Genomic DNA, 17,496 nt, shown 5'->3' with positions numbered 1-17,496 from the left:
ATCAGCTTGAGTAATTTGGGAGTGGAGTCTATAGGATTCTTTAAATACAAGATCATGTCATCTGCAAAGAGGGAGAGTTTTACTTCATTTTTCCCTATTTGGATCCCTTTTATGTTTGCATCTTTTCTTATTTCTGTAGCTAGACATTCTAATACTAGATTGAAGAGAAGTGGAGAGAGTGGACATCCTTGTCTTGTTCCTGAGTTAAGAGGAAATAGCTTTAGTTTTTCACCGTTGAGTATAATGCTGGGTGTAGGTTTGTCATATACAGCCTTTATTATATTGAAGAATGTTCCCTGGATTCCTAATATTTCCAGAACCTTCATCATAAAGGGTGTTGGATCTTGTCAAATGTTTTTTCTGCATCTATTGAGATAACCATGTAGTTCTTATCCTTGCTCTTGTTGGTGTGATGAATTATATTAATTGATTTGCATATATTGAACCAGCTTTGTGTCCCTGAAATGAATCCTGTTTGATAGTGGTGTATGATTTTATGAATTGTTGAAGTCGATTGGCCAAAATTTTGTTGAGAAGTTTTGCATCAATGTTCATCAAAGAAATGGGTCTATAGTTCTCTTTCTTTGATTAGTCCCTGCCTGGTTTTGGGATGAGGGTTATGATGGCTTCATAGAATGAGTTCAGTAGTGAACTTTTTCTTTCAATTTCATTGAAGAGTTGGAGGAGTATTGGTGTGAGTTCTGCTTTGAAGGCCTTGTAGAATTCCTCCGTAAATCCATCTGGTCCTGGGCTTTTCTTAGGTGGGCTGTATCTTATTGCTATTTCTATTTCAATGCTTGATATGGGCTGTTAAGATGGTTTAACTCATCTTGGTTTAGTTTTGGCATGTCAATATTTGCTAGGAAAAGGTCCATTTCTTCCAAGTTCTCAAACTTATTAGCAATTTTTCTTTCTTACACATGGTAGTAAAGATAAACTTCCTGCTCCTAAGGGCTGACAATTTGTCCAAAATATGGTCAGAAATGAGAATGGGGCTTGAAATGTGTTCTTACACATTAGGACACTTCCATAGTTGAGAAGAAGATTGTCTAAAGCCTTCAACTTGGAAATTTACTAATTTAATGTTTTGGCTATTCAGAAAAGGCCTGTTGTAACTTTAACCTCATGATTTAGCAATTGGCATGTTTGTAATAAGGCCTCATTTTATCTGGGAGAGGACATGGGACTAGCTTTTAGACACAAACTTAAAGCAACTAACTACAATGACAGGAGTGCTGGCTGACAAGATTTGTCACATCCATCCTGGCTTACTGCAATCTCCCTTTGCCCTTGGGTGAACTTTGAACACTGCCACCTACTTGGAAGAGTTTTAAGAGGACCTACAGCTGCTTCATTATGGAAGAAAAGCCTATTTCCATTTTGTTTTGTCTTTGAACTAGACCCTCTTCATTTATTCATTCCATGGATATTGCTTCTGATTCAGAATGTTCATTCCTTGAGGTTTATAGGGCAAATCTTTGTCAATCATTAAAATATAGGATAAGATGCAGAAAATAACAAACATTAGACTATTTTCTTTTTTTTTTTTTTTTGGGTCTGGTCGTGGGGCCTGAACTCTGGGCCTGGGCGCTGTCTGTCAGCTCTTCAGCTCAAGGTTAGCGCTCTACCACTTGAGCCACAGCACCACTTCCGGCTTTTTTCTTTTTGCTTATGTGGTGCTGAGGAATCGAACCCAGGGCCTCGAGCATCCAAGGCAAGCGCTCTACCACTGAGCCACATTCCCAGCCCCTAGACTATTTTCTTATTTAACTATTCTTATTTGAATAAGAATGCCATCTCCAAATTGGAGTGCCCATGGAAGTGATGGAAAATACAAATGTATCACTTTCACCCCCTCTCCGACCTTTTTGACACTTAGAAGTAGAAATGTGTTTCTAGTGGTTTCAGAAGGTTACATATAAAAAATACTATATTACTGTTGATATTCAAGTTGAAAATCTATGCACTGAATGCGGATGTATGCATTAGCTTCCTAGTAGTGTAACAGATACTTGAGAAAATTAACCTATAAAGAGAGATACTTTATTTGATTCACAGTTCATGATCAGTCAGCCCCAGCCAGCCTCAGCAGGATCTGTAGCCCAGTGTTTGAAGACCACAAAATTAGAGTATGGCTGTGATGTCTATGCCTGGATGTTCAGATAAAATTTTTCTCTTCCTTTGTTTTCTCATGTATAAAATGGAGATTATAGTAATACTTAATGCATATAATAGTTGTGAAGATTGTATATACATGTGCACATGGATGGCACATGAGAAGTGAACGGTAATGGAAAGCTACTATTATTATTTGGCGCTCAAATCCTTGTCAGAAAGCCATGGTCCGTGGACCATCAAACTAAGTTCTTTTAGAAGTCTTACTCTTTATGCTTACTTATCACAAAGTAATTTATTTTCTGCATAAGTCCTCCAGATGTTCATTAAACCTTTTCTGGGGGTGGGGGCAGTATTAGGGTTTAAAATCAAAGTCTCCCATTTGCTTGACTTACTCGCTCAGTTAGCACTCTACCACTTGATCTTTGCCTCTAGCCCAGCTTTTTGGTGGTTATTTTGGAGATGGAGTCCAAAGGACTTTTCTGTCTCATCTGGCCTTGAGTGCCATCCTCTTATCTCAGCCTCCTACTTAGCTTGACTATAGAAGTGAGTCACTGGTACCCAGCTTAAACTATTTTTTAAAGTAATGATCTCCACCAAGAATTTGAAGCAGTATCATAAGAGAGTCTGATTAATATGTTTAATGTCTGTAGTAACAGTTGGAACAAAGTTGAGGACAAAGTAGAAACAGGGAAAAGAGTTGTATTTCAAAAGGACAAATAAAAAGGACAGTATCCTGACGTGGGCATGAATGATTTTAGGAAAATATATAGAAAAGAATAGAAACAACAGAAATAACATATTAGCATGTAAAATGGGATACTAAAAAATTACTTGGGCCATGTATGGTGGTGAGTGCCTGTAATCCCAGAATGAGCTAGGTGCGATGTTGTGAGACACTGTCCCAAGCTAAGTGAAATAGGACTGGAGATAGAGTGCTGGCCTAGGTACAGTCATTGGTATTATTTTTAAAAAGAACTGCTGGGAATATTGAAGCAACAATTTGTTAAGTGATACCTAGATTCTTAACCAGGAAATGCAATTCTGAAAAAAACCATCTCTCATTGCAACCTATGTAGTACTTTTGGTAACTCCAGATTTCCACCCAAATGTATCTACCACTCTACTGCTTCAGGTGATAAAATTCTAGTCCCTTGCTTCTAGTCATAGGATGACACCTGCATTGTATTCCCCCTTCTCAGCACAAAATCTGCACAACTCGGAGACTTGCTCAGCTTCCAACCTCTCCACTCTATATTTTCTCCAGGAATCAATCTTTCTTGCCCTTATTTTCCCAATAAGCAATGTCTTTGATATTAACAAGCCTTTCTTCTTATATCAACCCCCATTTGATTATAGTTCTCTGCATTACCACTTACACTGAATTATAAAACCTTAACATTTAAGGCAGATCTCATCCCCTATATCTTCTAGTGCACTATCCTTAAAAATATGAAAGTTGAAATGAGAGGGAATCTTTTCCACTGGTCATTTCCTGCTTTCCACTCCTTTCTAGTAAGTCTAATTTCCCATGCAAGGCTGCCTGCAGTGAAGATTGGTGAGTGTTAACTATCATAGTCTTTGTCTACCAATGTCTTTATTTGAACACCTGTTTTAGACAATGATGTCATTGGATATAAAGCTCCAGATGAAGATATTTCCCATTATTTTCTAACTATTCTTTGGTTATTAGCCTCTATTGTTGCAGTTGAGAAATTTATCATCATTCTAGCTGCTGTCTTTGGCTACTTTTATTTATTGTTTAAAAATCTAGATTGTGTAAAAACGCATAGTATTCACAAAATAATAAATAGACACCTTAGCCGGTTATTTTTATATAAGTATATTTTATTTAATCATCTCATTTAGTACGTAGAGGGACATTTAAAAAGCACTTCCAAAATGCTCTCTTATGTCCCTCTGCTTATATCTTTCCCCTTACTATTTTTGAAATAATATTTCCAGTCCCTAGACTTATGATATAAAAAAGCATAAGCTCTCAGGTGGGTACTGGTGGCTCACTTCTCCAATCGGAGCTACTCAGGAGACTGAGATGTGTGGATTGCAGTTTTAAGCCAGCCTGGGCAGGAAAGTCTATGAGACTCTTATCTCCAGTTAACTACCAGAAAGCTAGAAGGAGATCTGTGGCTCAAGTCATAAAGTACTAGCCTTGAGGAAAAAAAAAGTTTAGCAACAGCACTCAGGTCTGGCATGAAAAAACACCATTACCTTCCCCCCACACCCCCTCAAAAAAACCAGGTAAGGTTTTTACTTAGTTTTGAAAACAAAAAAGCCATTTATCCAGTAGTTCTAGGTTGTTTTCAGGTGAAGCTCATGTTTATCTTTCTTAACATATGGTCTGAACTACAAGTCTGAAGAGGCTTTCCCTATTGCACTCAAACTCTTTAAATTCACCCACACTGACTGCTGTGTACTTCTCAAACCTTACCTCATACAGTCCCTTCCTCCTTCAAGCCATAGTGGCTTCCTGCCTGATTCAGAGACCAAGAAGCCAGCTTTTCATTCCATGCCTCTTATAATTGCTGTCCCTTCACCTGGGATGGGTTGAATGGTTGTTTATCCTTCATATACTACCTCAGTGTCACTTCCTCTATGTTCTCCTGTGTGGCCTTGCCAGTTCAGTCATTCTCTTTCACACCATTCTCTACATTTTCTCCACAGCACTATATTCTTAGTTGTTGTTGATTGTGGGGCTTAAACTCAGGGTCTGGGTTCTGTACCTGAGCTTTTTAGCTCAAGGCTAGCATTCTACCACTTTGAACCACAGGATCACTTCTGGTTCTCTGGAGGTTTATTGGAGATTAGAGTCTGGACTTTCCTGACCAGGCTGATTAGCAACGATTACAACCATAGCATATTTTCCTCCTCTTCTCCCTCCTCCTCCTTCTACTACCCCTCCTCCTCCTATTTCTCCTCTTCATTCGCCTCCCCTTTCTCCTCTTTCTCTTTCTCTTCTTCCCGATCCTTCTTCTCCTCCTTTTTCTTTCTCCCCATCTTTCCCCTCCTCTTCTTTCTCTCCCCACTTTTCCCTTTCCTCTTTCTCCTTTTCCTCTTGTCTTTCTCATCCTCTTTCTTCTTTTCCTTCTCCTCCTTCCACTTCACATTTTTCTCCTTCTCATTCTTTTTCTTTTCCATCTTCCTTTTCCTTCTCTTCTTCATTCTTATTCCCTTCCTCATCCTCCTTTTCTCTCCTTCTTCTCCTTATTCAGTTTTTGATCACCTCTGCAAAGTCAAGAAGATTAATTTTCTGACATATTGCCAGCATATTAGTGGGACAGATGTTTGATTAATGTTTGCTAAACAAACAAATGAAATAAGCTCCACCTTGTATTCAGTTTTGAAAAAAACAAATGAGCTTGTAGTTTCAGGGATCTTTACCTCCAAACAGCATACATGTTACATGTACTCAATCATAGGAGCATTTTAAGTCTTCCTTGTTCACACATCAACCAGGTTCCTCCAGGGCATAAGGATGCTCCTTGGATGAGTTAGGCATCTTCTGAAGTCTGGGCCAATTGCAAATTAACCAGAAAGCATTTAATACTCTAGAAAAGAAAGGGACTAAATGGCATCTAAGGATACATCAGTATGTTAATATTTCTGAGGTGGTTTATCAGTGTGAAGTCCCAATGATCTTTCTCTTCTTCTTTTTTTTCATTTTATTTTATTTTATTTTATTGTGAACATACTGTACAGAGGGGTTACAATTACATGGGCAGGATAATGCATACATTTCTTATCAAGCATTGCAGCCTCCTCCGTTGTTTACCCTTCACATCCCTTTCTCTTCTTCTTGTCTCATTTCTAAGTTGTCCTTTTTAGGTTCAATTTTAAAGTGAATCTCCCTCTCTCTCTGTTCATCATATAAGCCACCAGCTCATTCATTGATATCAAGCTTTTCAAAGTTCTTCTGCATTTCAAAGAGTCTTAAAAATACCTCCTATATTGGAGGCTGCAATGCTTGGTAAGAAATGTACGCATTATCCTGCCCATGCAATTGTAACCCCTCTGTACAGTATGTTCACAAATAAAATAAAATTTAAAAACAAATAAAATAAAATTTAAAAAAATACCTCCTATAAATCAGAAGGCTTAGTGCCATTTGTTAAGCCGTTGATTTAAAAAAATAGTATACATAATTGTGCCAGATCCTCAAGCAGCTGATTGTATATGTAAGTTTGTGTTCATTGCTTTAGGAACAACTTACTAAAGCAAAACTACAAATTCCAGCTTCATGCTGAGGTGACTACATTGGATGTAGATATTTCCATTTTCACTAAGGTGGAGCCATTTGTAAAAGCAAAGATAAAAAGTTCTTAATAAAAGTTCAGGGGACATATGGATAACAGCATGACAGTATTTTCAACCCAGGGTATAGATTTATTTCTTTTCCCATCTCTGCTCTCTCATGTGTCCCTAGTGGATCGATGATTAATTGACCAATCAATATATTAAATACTTATAGCACTGTCATCCTGGGTTTAACACAGGTCCAGTCTACTCGTGCAGGAGGAGAGCAGTAAAGTTAAGAAGTGGAGACAGAACTTTAAGACTCTATGTTTGAAGCAGGGCATTGGTGGCTCAAGACTGTAATCAAAGCTACCCAGAAGGCTGAAATCTGAGGACTGTGATTCAAAGACAGCAGGGCAGTAACGTCCATGAGACTTTTATCTCTAATCAATCACTAAAAACACCCAAAAACCAAATACCAAAAAAATCTAGAAGTATAGTTGTGGTTCAAGTAGTAAAGTGCTAGCTCTGGAGCAAAAAACCTCAGGGACAGTACCCTGGCTCTGAGTTTCTGTCCCAGGACCAACACACACACACACACACACACACACACACACACACACACACCCCTCTATATTTGTATATGAATATTAAAGGCACAGAGGTATCATTCAGTAAATATTTATGTTAGGCATCATTGCATATATTGGCAATATATCATGGACTTTATGACCTTGTGGGGGAATCAACACATTGGTAAATTATATGGTATAGTATGCATGATATATGCACCTATAGAATATATATGTCACGATTACAGGTATATAATTGTATATAATATAGATGGTGATACAAGGAAGGAAATATAGGAACTTCAAGAGGCAGATGCATATTAATTGCAATAGTGTAGTCTGAGAAAGGAAGAGTGGAGAGGTGATAACTGAATAGAAAGTCCAATAAAAAGTGCATGTGGTGTATGGCATCCCAACAATTTATGGTTAGAGAAAAGTGTAATATTGAGCAGATTGTTTCCAACCTCAGAAGTTAATTTCACAATAAGCATCTATCATCTTAAGAAAACAGTCTTCAAACCTCTGATAATATTAACAGGTGAGGTTGTTCAACGATACCTGCATTGGCTCGGCTAGGCCTTCCCCATCATTTAGTTGAGGTGGAGTTCTAGCCCAGCAGATGGGTTGTTAACAAGATTGAGTTGCTAGAATCTGCATCATCTCAGCAGTGTTAGAGCTGAGTCACAGAGATGGTGAGGCAGATGGCACTTGTCTCTCACTGTGGTAGGATTAGACAATATCCTATGCATATATATGGAAACGCATACAGGCAGGGTCAGTGGTGGGAAGAAACAAGTTACCCAGTAGATTTCTGAAATGATCTGCTCTCATGGCTGGAAACCGGAAGGCTGATATCCTGGTATTTCTTCTTCCACACTATTGAAGATCCTTAGATTTTTATAACTAAAGCAATATACTTTAGAAAAGGAACTTTTTCTAAAACATTTATTTAAAGATAAAATATTGTGCTCTTTGATTGACATGCAACTTTATTTGCATGTTCTAGATGTTTTATTAAATTCTGTTCTCATTTCAGGAAAGAATTTGACCTATTGATTGTAAGATGGGGGATAACTTCCTGAGTTTTACTCTAAATTGTTATCTGTCACTTAACATATGGAATATAGTGTCATTTTAAAATTGGCTATCTCTGAAAACAGGAATATGAAAGTTGATATTCGAATAAAATTTTTTGTAGTACTGGAATTTAAACTCAGAACCTGTGCTTCCTAAGCTGCCGCTCTACCATTTGAGCCAAACTTCCATCTCTTCTTCTTGCTAGTAAATTTCTAGCAATTTGTTCTTCCAGGACTGGCCTTAAATCATTTCTTCAGATTTCAACTTTTGGGTAGTTAACATAAAGCACAAATTCCTGACCTCAGGAGATACTTTTACAATGTATTATTGATTCTTGCCATTTACTTATATTTAACTAATTACTTAATATATATGTTAAGTTAATCATAGCAATAGCATTCAGTCCTTTTCATAGAATTCAAAGACTGTATCCTAGAAGGTATCCCCCAGAAAATAGTAGAAATGACTGGTATATGTAGAAAATTGGTATGTATAGAAAAATTGGTGTATATGGTATATAAGAACAAGGGTCTGGCAGAAAATTTGAGTATTATATAATCAATTCTGTCCAAATCACTCATGTATTTGCAATGATAAGAATGAAAAAAAAGATGTGGGAGAAGTCAGTATCTGTTGGTCATTTTCTATTCATGTTTCTATGTATGCTTTCTATAGTTTTAAATTCAAATAATGAATTTTAAAGCTGTAATTTTGTACAACAAACTTTTCCTGTTAAAGTATACAATTTAGTGGTTTATGAATATTTACAGGGCTGGGAAGGTGGCTCAGTGGTAGAGTGCTTGCCTTGCATGCATTAGGCCCTGGGTTTGATTCCTTAGCACCACATAAGCAAAAAGAAAAAAGCCAGAAGTGGCACTGTGGTTCAAGTGGTAGAGTGCTAGCCTTGAGCTGAAGAGCTGAGGGACAGCTCCCAGGCCCAGAGTTCAGACCTCACGACCAGACCACCCCCCAAAAAAAGAATATTTACAAATTTATGTACCAGTAACTAGTTTCAGAACATTTTGTTGCTCCAAAAAGTAACTCTGAACCCATATAATCATTAGTTAAACTGTATAAAATATTTACAACAAAGGCATCATCCAGTGGAAAAGAGAGCTTGAGAAACTTGCTCAAGGTCACAGGTCACACCAAGAAACAAGTGGATCTTGAATCCAAAGCCTATCTTTCCATGTTATTTCCTTTCCCTGTGTTTAGTGCTTTTTGACTTTTTTTATTACTATTATTAATTGCTTGCTTTACATATTTCTTTGGCAGATAATAGGTGTTAAATGTCAACAAGCAATCAAAACAACACAATATAAAATGCTATTATTAGTAATATAACTATGTAAAATTATCCCAATTGGGTGATGGTAATTTGCCAATAAAGGTTTAAAACTTGTAACAAATGCACTATTTTGGTGAGGGATATTGTATATTTCCCTTTCAATTTTACTATGAACCTAAAGCTGCTCTAGAAATTAACCAAGTCTTCTCTAGAAGTTAGTCAAGCCTTTAAAAATTATCTTAAAATTTGACTGCTCAAAAACTTAGCAGATGAAGACAATAAACATTTATCTCATGTAGTTTCAGCAGGAGAGAAATCCAAGATCCTCTTCTCTGGGTGATTCTGGCTTAGTTTGCTTAATTGGCTGGATCTGCAGGTGCCGGGGGTTCATTGGGGCAGGAGAACTTGTTTGTAGGAGGACTGCTTACTAGATTCCCTGGCTCCTGGTGGTACGTTTCCTTCCCTTGGGTTATTCATGACATAGCAGCTGGCCTTGGCACTGCGTACTTGAACTTTGGCTCAATATTGGCTCATTAGACAAGTTTTCTATTCTTATGTATTAACTTTTCTGGGATTTCTTGACTGGAAATTTTTGTTTTATCTCCAAATATCTCAAAGTTGAAGGTGAAACATTCAGAGTCCATGTTCTTTCCTAGTACAAAACACTCTATGATTTGGACCATGTGCAGTTGGCTGTATACATGAGTTCTCAGTGCTCAAACAGTTGAGTCTACTGTCTCTGAATTATAACTTCTTCATCTTTCCATGGATCCTGGTCCCCAAAGACCATTGGTACTATCATGGTAAATGCTGTCCTTTCTCCATTCCCATCTGTGGAAGTTCCAGTCTGTACACTACTACTCAAGGGGAATTCTAAAGATGACTTGTTATTAACAAGCAGCAAAAAGTCTAGGGATCTATTATCAGCCTCTTATAAAGCTTCCTGTCATTGAAAGTAACCACCAAAGTCCTTATCATTAAAGTTAAACTGATAATTTCTCCAAGTTCAATAAAATTTTGCCTAGAAATCTCTGGAACTGTGAGCCAAAATACACCCATGGTTTTAAATTCAAACAATGAATTTTAAAGGTATAATTCTATACAACAAACTTCCTGTTGAAGTATACAATGTAGTGTTTTAAGTCTATTTACAAATTTATGCACCAGTAACTAATTTCAGAACATTTTTGTTGCTCTACACAGTAACCTTGAACCCATAGCAATCACTGTGTATGCTCTTCCCTCTAGCTTCTGATAACCACTAATAAACATCTTGTTTAGATTCTAGGTATTTCCAACATGTGGAACAACACAACATTTGCTATTTTTTGACTGGTTTCTTTCATCTAGCTTAATAATTTGAAGGCTTATGCATATAGTAGCATCACTCAGTACTGTGCTTCTTTCTATGATCCACTTTATGGATGTAATCTGCTGTAATATAGCCCAATGTATGGATATAGTGGATTTTATTATATATTATCAGCTGATGTATATTTGTATTGTGTTTACTTTTCATTATTATGAGCAATACATTCATGTATAGATTATGTGAACCTAAGTTTTCAGTTATATTGGATATGATTATTTATTGAATTGTGCCCCCTTACAAATTAATAAATTGAGTCTCTAATCTCCTGTATGTCACAATGGGACTACATTTAGAGATAAAGCCTTTATGAGATTAAGTGAAAATTAGACCATTAAGATGAGCTCTAATCCAATCTGACTGGTGTCCTTATAAGAAGAGATTAGGACATACAGAGAGACCCTAGAGGCTTGCATGCACAGAAAGACAGCTAGGTAGAGAGGCAGCAAAGCACACAAGCAAAGGGAAGAGGTCTCAGGAGGAATCAGCCTTTTAAGCACCTTGATTTTGGGGTGCCAGCCTCCTGAACAGTGAGAAAACATTTTGGTTGAATTAGCCACCAGTCTGGTATTTTGTCACAACAGCACATAGCTATAGCATATGGGGCATAGGGCTACAAGTGAAATCGGTGTTCTATGGTAACGATATGTTTAATATTTTGAGGAACTGTCACACAGCTTTCAAAAAACAGGCAGCACTAATGACAATAAAATTTCTTCACATCCTTAGTAAAAAAATATTATGCTTGTCTGTTTGGTTTTAGCAGTCCTAATGGGTAAGATCTTTGCATTTTAGAACTCAGCATGACATACCCAGGGAAATTCCCTAACAGCACAAGAGACCTTATTCTGTCAGCTTTCAGCCAGATTGCACTTCTTTCTTTGATATCGTTTATCTGTAAGGAAGTCTTTACAATTTAATTTTGCTTGTGTTTGTAGCAATTAAAATAAAATAGAGCATGCCTGATACATGTCGGAGTTAAATATCCACTTCTATCCTCTTTTCCCATCTGTGAGGATGAGGAATTCTCCATACTCCCATGGTGTTCTTGGAGAAGCTACATGGACCCAGTTTCTTCTCCCAGCCCCCCTGTTACTCAGGATAAACTAGATTCCAAGATTCAGCAGCTACCTGAACTATACAGGAGCTAGACCAAGAATTTTGAACATATTAGATCTGAAGGGCTTAATGGACATCCCAGGAAGAGATAAGTAATACACAATTGGACTTGGGGACAACACATATATTTCCCAAAGCTGAACAATAAAATTTACCTACAACTCAATCATTTAATTTCAGTAGCAAAATATTTGTGAATGTCATACCACAAAATATAGAATAATATAGAACACAGCTTCTAGATATTTGAGCATAATGTTGTGGTAATGTCTAAGTGGTAACATCAATCCAAATTACAGAATTATCACAGTGGTTTGGTTATAAAGAAAGATTGTTAACATTTCATTGGACACTATTGATGATCTTTTAGAATTAGATTTGAATTTAACAATGATTAAGTGCCATGATGTGCTGACAGTACAATAGGAGAAGAGCTCAAAAATTGTTTCTCCTTGGTGATCTTGTAATATTTCTGTGTGCACATCAATTTTCTTCTTTATTTCTTTAATATGGACTGTGGAACAGTTTACATTATTATTGCTCATAAATTCTGCCCTGATGAGATTAGTTTTATAGATGCAGGATCAATAATACTTGAACACATTTGCAGCTGTGTACTGCCCAGTATTGTTCATTAATGACTTTAAAAAGAATCAGTGTGTTTTGCTAGAAGCAAAGATAATGAGCCATTGATTATCCCAGCACAGCACAATTTATGGCCTATTTTATTTTTAATGCAACGTTAAATTAATTTGTAAAAGATCAGAAGCATTGCTTTATTTCCAAGCTGTGATTAAACAGTTATTGAACTTTTCATAGAGAACATTAATCAATTCTCATCTCTTCTAATCTCCCAGAGTACTTTAGAAATAAAGACAAATCACCCACACTTATGATCACCTGCAATTCTTGTGATGCAGAACACCTAGAAGAGAAAACATCCTCTTAGGAACAGCTCAGAAGATGGGATGTATAAGGAAGAGCCCAAGTGCATGATCTTTTTCCTCAAGGTCAGACTATACATATATTATAGATAAATAAATAGCAGCAAAATTTTTACTGCTGTATAAGGACATTTTTACTGCCATTTTGAAGAGGATAAAATCTGTGTAATGCAATATGTGCATGATTTACATGCTTTTGTTTTGGATGAGTATGTAATTTAACTCTGTTCACCTAGCCTTATACTCTCAATAACCATTTGCATGAAACTTTAAAATGATTAACAAAGTCACAGAATTTCCTCTGACTTTATCACATCTTTGTAATCTTTTTAGCATTAGCTTGCACTGGATAAATTAGATATGAATTGCACTCAAGAGTTCAAATCATTGTGGCAAATGCCCAGGTCATTAAATAATGTTGAGGTTCTAGAAACAAAATCTAGATTTCAGAATAAAAAGACTGATAATGTGACCTGAGAAAGTAAATCATAGTAGAGCCTTTGGGAAAAATTACAGGAAAGTGTAATGGATGGGGTGGAAGAAGATGTTGTAAGGATTCAGAAGTTATAATATTGTATTAGATAGTCATGGAGACTTAGAAGACAGGTGTGTTCTTTCTGGGAACTAGCAGGATATGGAGTGAGATTAACAGATTGATATAGGATAAAAGCATCCAGCAGATTTATCTGTTAAGTAAAGGGCAAGTTCTAGGATTGTAAGAAAACTATCTTGTAGGAGATGGGAGAAAGTCCAAATCAAGCTTGGCTTAGCAGGGGTAGTTAATTAGGAAAGCAGTTGTATTAAGGGCTGAGGAAAAGACAACAGCAATCCAAATACTTATCAAAGAAGTGAGAACCAAAGAGTTAATTTCAGAGTTTCAGTAGGAAAGTTAGAGAGAAACTGAGTTCAAGATTCTGACCTGTGCTTATTAAAATGCAATAGCATTTGAAGATCTCCCTTCATAACCACTAGGCATTTACCACCTATGTTGCCATAGGGAAGATTTACTGGGTTAGATCCAGGAACACAGATGGGACTTTAAGGAGCTAGAATTGACCTATGGACATTGAAATACCTTCAGATGGTATAGGAAGGAATACTGATGAATGTTTCCTGAGATTGGCCCTGTATGCTGGTGCCTAGTCATCAAAGATGTATAGTCATAAGTGATGGGGAGTTCACTTGTCTTAACTCCTGGTTGGCTTTGTTTCTTTTAAATTTATGTTGTGTTTTCATAGTGTGTATGTGTATGTGTGTGTGTGTGTGTGTGTGTGTGTGCATGTGCGTGTGCACATGCATGCATGAGTGTGCCAGTTCTGAAGCTTGAAATCAGGACCTAGACGCTGTCCTTGAGTTTTTGTGCCTAAGGCTAGTGCTCTATCACTTAAGCCACAGCTCCACTTCTGACTTTTTTGGTGGTTAATTAGAGATAAGAGTCTCATACAATTTCTTGCCTGGGTTGGGTTCAAATGTGATTCTTAGATCTTTGCCTCCTTAGTAGCTAGGATGATCACAAACATGAGCTATGGGTGCCTGGTTATTTTTTTTTCTGTTTCCATTTCTCTTTTTTTGTCTTTCTTTTTCCCTTGTCTGTCTCTGTCTAGGTATCCTCTGTCTGTCTGTCTCTGTCTAGGTATCTTCTGTCTGTCTGTCTCTCCCCTCTCTTGTGGATTTTATTTGCTCTTTAAGGTTACCTAAAAACATGAATATCTTGTTGGGTAAAATGTCATAATGGTATGTAACTGACATATTTAAGTTTATCAGAAATTATGGCAAAAGCAGATCTACTTTGTGTAGAGTAGGGTCAGGGGACAAAGTGGAATGATCAGACACTGAGAGCCTTTCTCTGTAGACTGTCAGTCCGGGATAAGAGTGGTGAGAAGTGTTGGGCAGCTAGCTAATTGTGAAGTTTCTTTGCTTAGAGGGAGTAGAGAAATTCAAATAAAGGAAAGGAGAAACTTGGTAAAGGTAAGTTCATCTACCTCAAACTGCTCCACATAACCATTTCATTTAGGCATAATTCATCAGGTTTAATGAGACTCATTTGTGACTGTAAGATGAATCTTGATTCTGTACATGTGTGTGGTTTTATACTATGGTTCATGACTAATGACAAAATGGATAAATTATATTGAAATTTACACATTAGGGATGCTCTAAATGAAATTCCCTAAGGTGTAGAATGAATTGTTTAGGTAGTGATATTGTGAGATGTGCACATGTACAGATTCCTGGGGAGAGAAAAAACATAATTAGATGCACTAAGGAGAAAAGAGAGACCCATTAGGGGAAATGCAAATTAAAAGGATGTAATGAGGTACACATTTAACTGTTGTAATGAGTGGCTTAAAGAGTAGCTGATATAAGATTCAGTGTTTATGAATTCAGAGTATGTATACGAGTTGTACTTTAAATAAAATATAAGGACTTGTATGTGCATGGAACCCAAGTCATTACTATCATTTCTTCATGAAGTAGATATATATTCATTTTAAGAAAATTAATTGGGCAAAAACATTTGTATATTTGTATATATAAACATATAGCCTACAGCCTGATTGATTACTTTAGTAAATTGTGGTAACATTAATCACACATTGCTAGGAGAGCATGGTCTTGGAATTGGAAGGCTGATTGGGAAATATGCTTCAAGTTTTACTAAGGCAAAAAGCCTATCCCAAGCAAATCCATTACACAGATGTTCCCTTACTGGTGTGTTGAAACATCTCAGAGCATGTGATAAGGAACGATCTTCTCAGTTTTATCGATGGAAAAGTAAAGTAGGAAGTCATTACCAAAGCACCTCTTGCTTTCAAATTCAGGACTCTTCCTACTCAACTCTCAGGTTGTTCTCTATCAACATTACTGCATGCCAAAAATAAGACAATGAATGAAAATTGCCTATGGAGTAATAGGTGCTTTAAAAAAGTTACAGCAGGGTGCCAGTGGCTCGTGCCTATAATCCTAGCTACTTAGGAGGCTGAGATCTGAGGGCTGTGTTCAAAGCCAGCTTGGACTGAAAATTATGAGACTTTTATCACCAATTAACTGCCAAAAATTGCTGGTAGTGGGGCTGCAGCTTAAGTGGTAGTCTTGAATGAAAAAGCTAAAGAACAGTGCCTAGTTCCTGAGTTCAAGCACTAGTTCACACACACACACACACACACACACACACACAGAAAGAGAAAGAGAGAGAGACACACACAGAGAGAGACAGACAGAGAATTCCTCCACATGTCCACTTCATGTGTGTGTGTGTGTGTGTATATATATATATATATATATATATATATATATATATTATGTTAAGGACAAGCTAACTTCTGCAACCCCATATCCTCCTAAAATACAGTTCATTTTCTTTTAATATATTCCATTCATCTAAGCATTCTTGTAGGCTTCAAAAGACTAATAAAATTCTTGATTTTGACATATTTTTAGCTATCATTTGGAATCAGAGATTATTGTTTAAACTACTACAGAGCTTTGCATAAGAATTTGATTTATTTGTCTTATACCTTAACTGAAATAAACTTGGTATTAGACTTGTGCTTAAGTTAGCTGAATTAATTCCACTTTAATTCAAGTTCATCTCTGCAGTGGAAAATGACAGGCATTATTGAGTTCTGTTACACATTTAATAAGAAATATACACTTCTCATCCTTGCGGGAGCAATTTAATACACTGCAGAGCCTGTCAAAATTCAATTCAAGGTTGAATGAGTAATGCATAAAAGTCAATTCCATATCCTGCGAGAGATAAAGCCAGTTATTTCTTTTTATCAACTAGATGGGGCTGCCATTTGGATCTCAGGTAGCAAAGACTTGAAACTTCAGGCTTTGCAAAGTTAGAGAAGATAGGAATATGTGAGAAACTAGGGGATTTTAGAGAAGAGAGACTACCTAAAGTAATGGATCAAGACATGGCGGGGGGGGGGAGGGAGAGAGAGATACCGGCTTGGTCATTTAGATCTTTGTGTAGGTTTAATTTTCATAGCTTCTGAATTAAAGGGCAAACTCAGCACAAAGCTAAAGCAGAAAGATAATATTATTTTTTCAGAATCTTACCACTCATCAATGCAGTCTGTGTGCATGCATATAAGTTATATGTACATATGTGTATATATGCATGTATAGGAACGTATTTACAAAAACATGTCTTTTAAATGGAAGCAATATTTGTTCAATCATTTGTTAAGAACCTGCTAGATAATTTTCTGGATTCTGAGGGTATAGAAATAAAGAAAACATACAAATATTGAATTACAGGTTAGATAATGGTAAGGGATATAGAAAATAATAAAAACAGGCCCAGTTAACCCAATTGCCAGTGGCTCATGCCTGTAGTCCTAGCTACTTAGGAAGCTGAGATCTGAGGATCTTAGTTTGAGGCCAGCTCAGGCAGGAAAATCAGTATGAAACTCTTATCTTCAACTAACTAACCAAAAGGTAGAATTGGAGGTGGGCTCAAGTGGTAGAGCAACAGCCTTGAGCAAAAGAGCTAAGCAAGACTGTGAGGGCCTGAGTTCAAGCACCAGTACTGGCACAAAACCATCAAACAAACAAATAAAACAGGCACAGAGGAAAAGGAGCATTATGGGAGAAACAACTTTATTAAATGGGAGCCATACAATTACTTAATACAAAACCATTTCAATTAGTAGCTATGACAGAGGCCCTGAGGCTGGGCATGCTGGCTTATTGGTTAACACTCAGGCCAGGGTTATTAGAGATGAGTGAGTGACAACAGATAAAATGAGA

This window comes from Dipodomys ordii, unplaced genomic scaffold (genome assembly GCF_000151885.1).
Source record: "Dipodomys ordii isolate 6190 unplaced genomic scaffold, Dord_2.0 Scaffold84, whole genome shotgun sequence".
NCBI lineage: Eukaryota > Metazoa > Chordata > Mammalia > Rodentia > Heteromyidae > Dipodomys > Dipodomys ordii.
The sequence above is the reverse complement of the archived record's forward strand: the minus strand, read 5'-3'. Positions refer to the sequence as shown.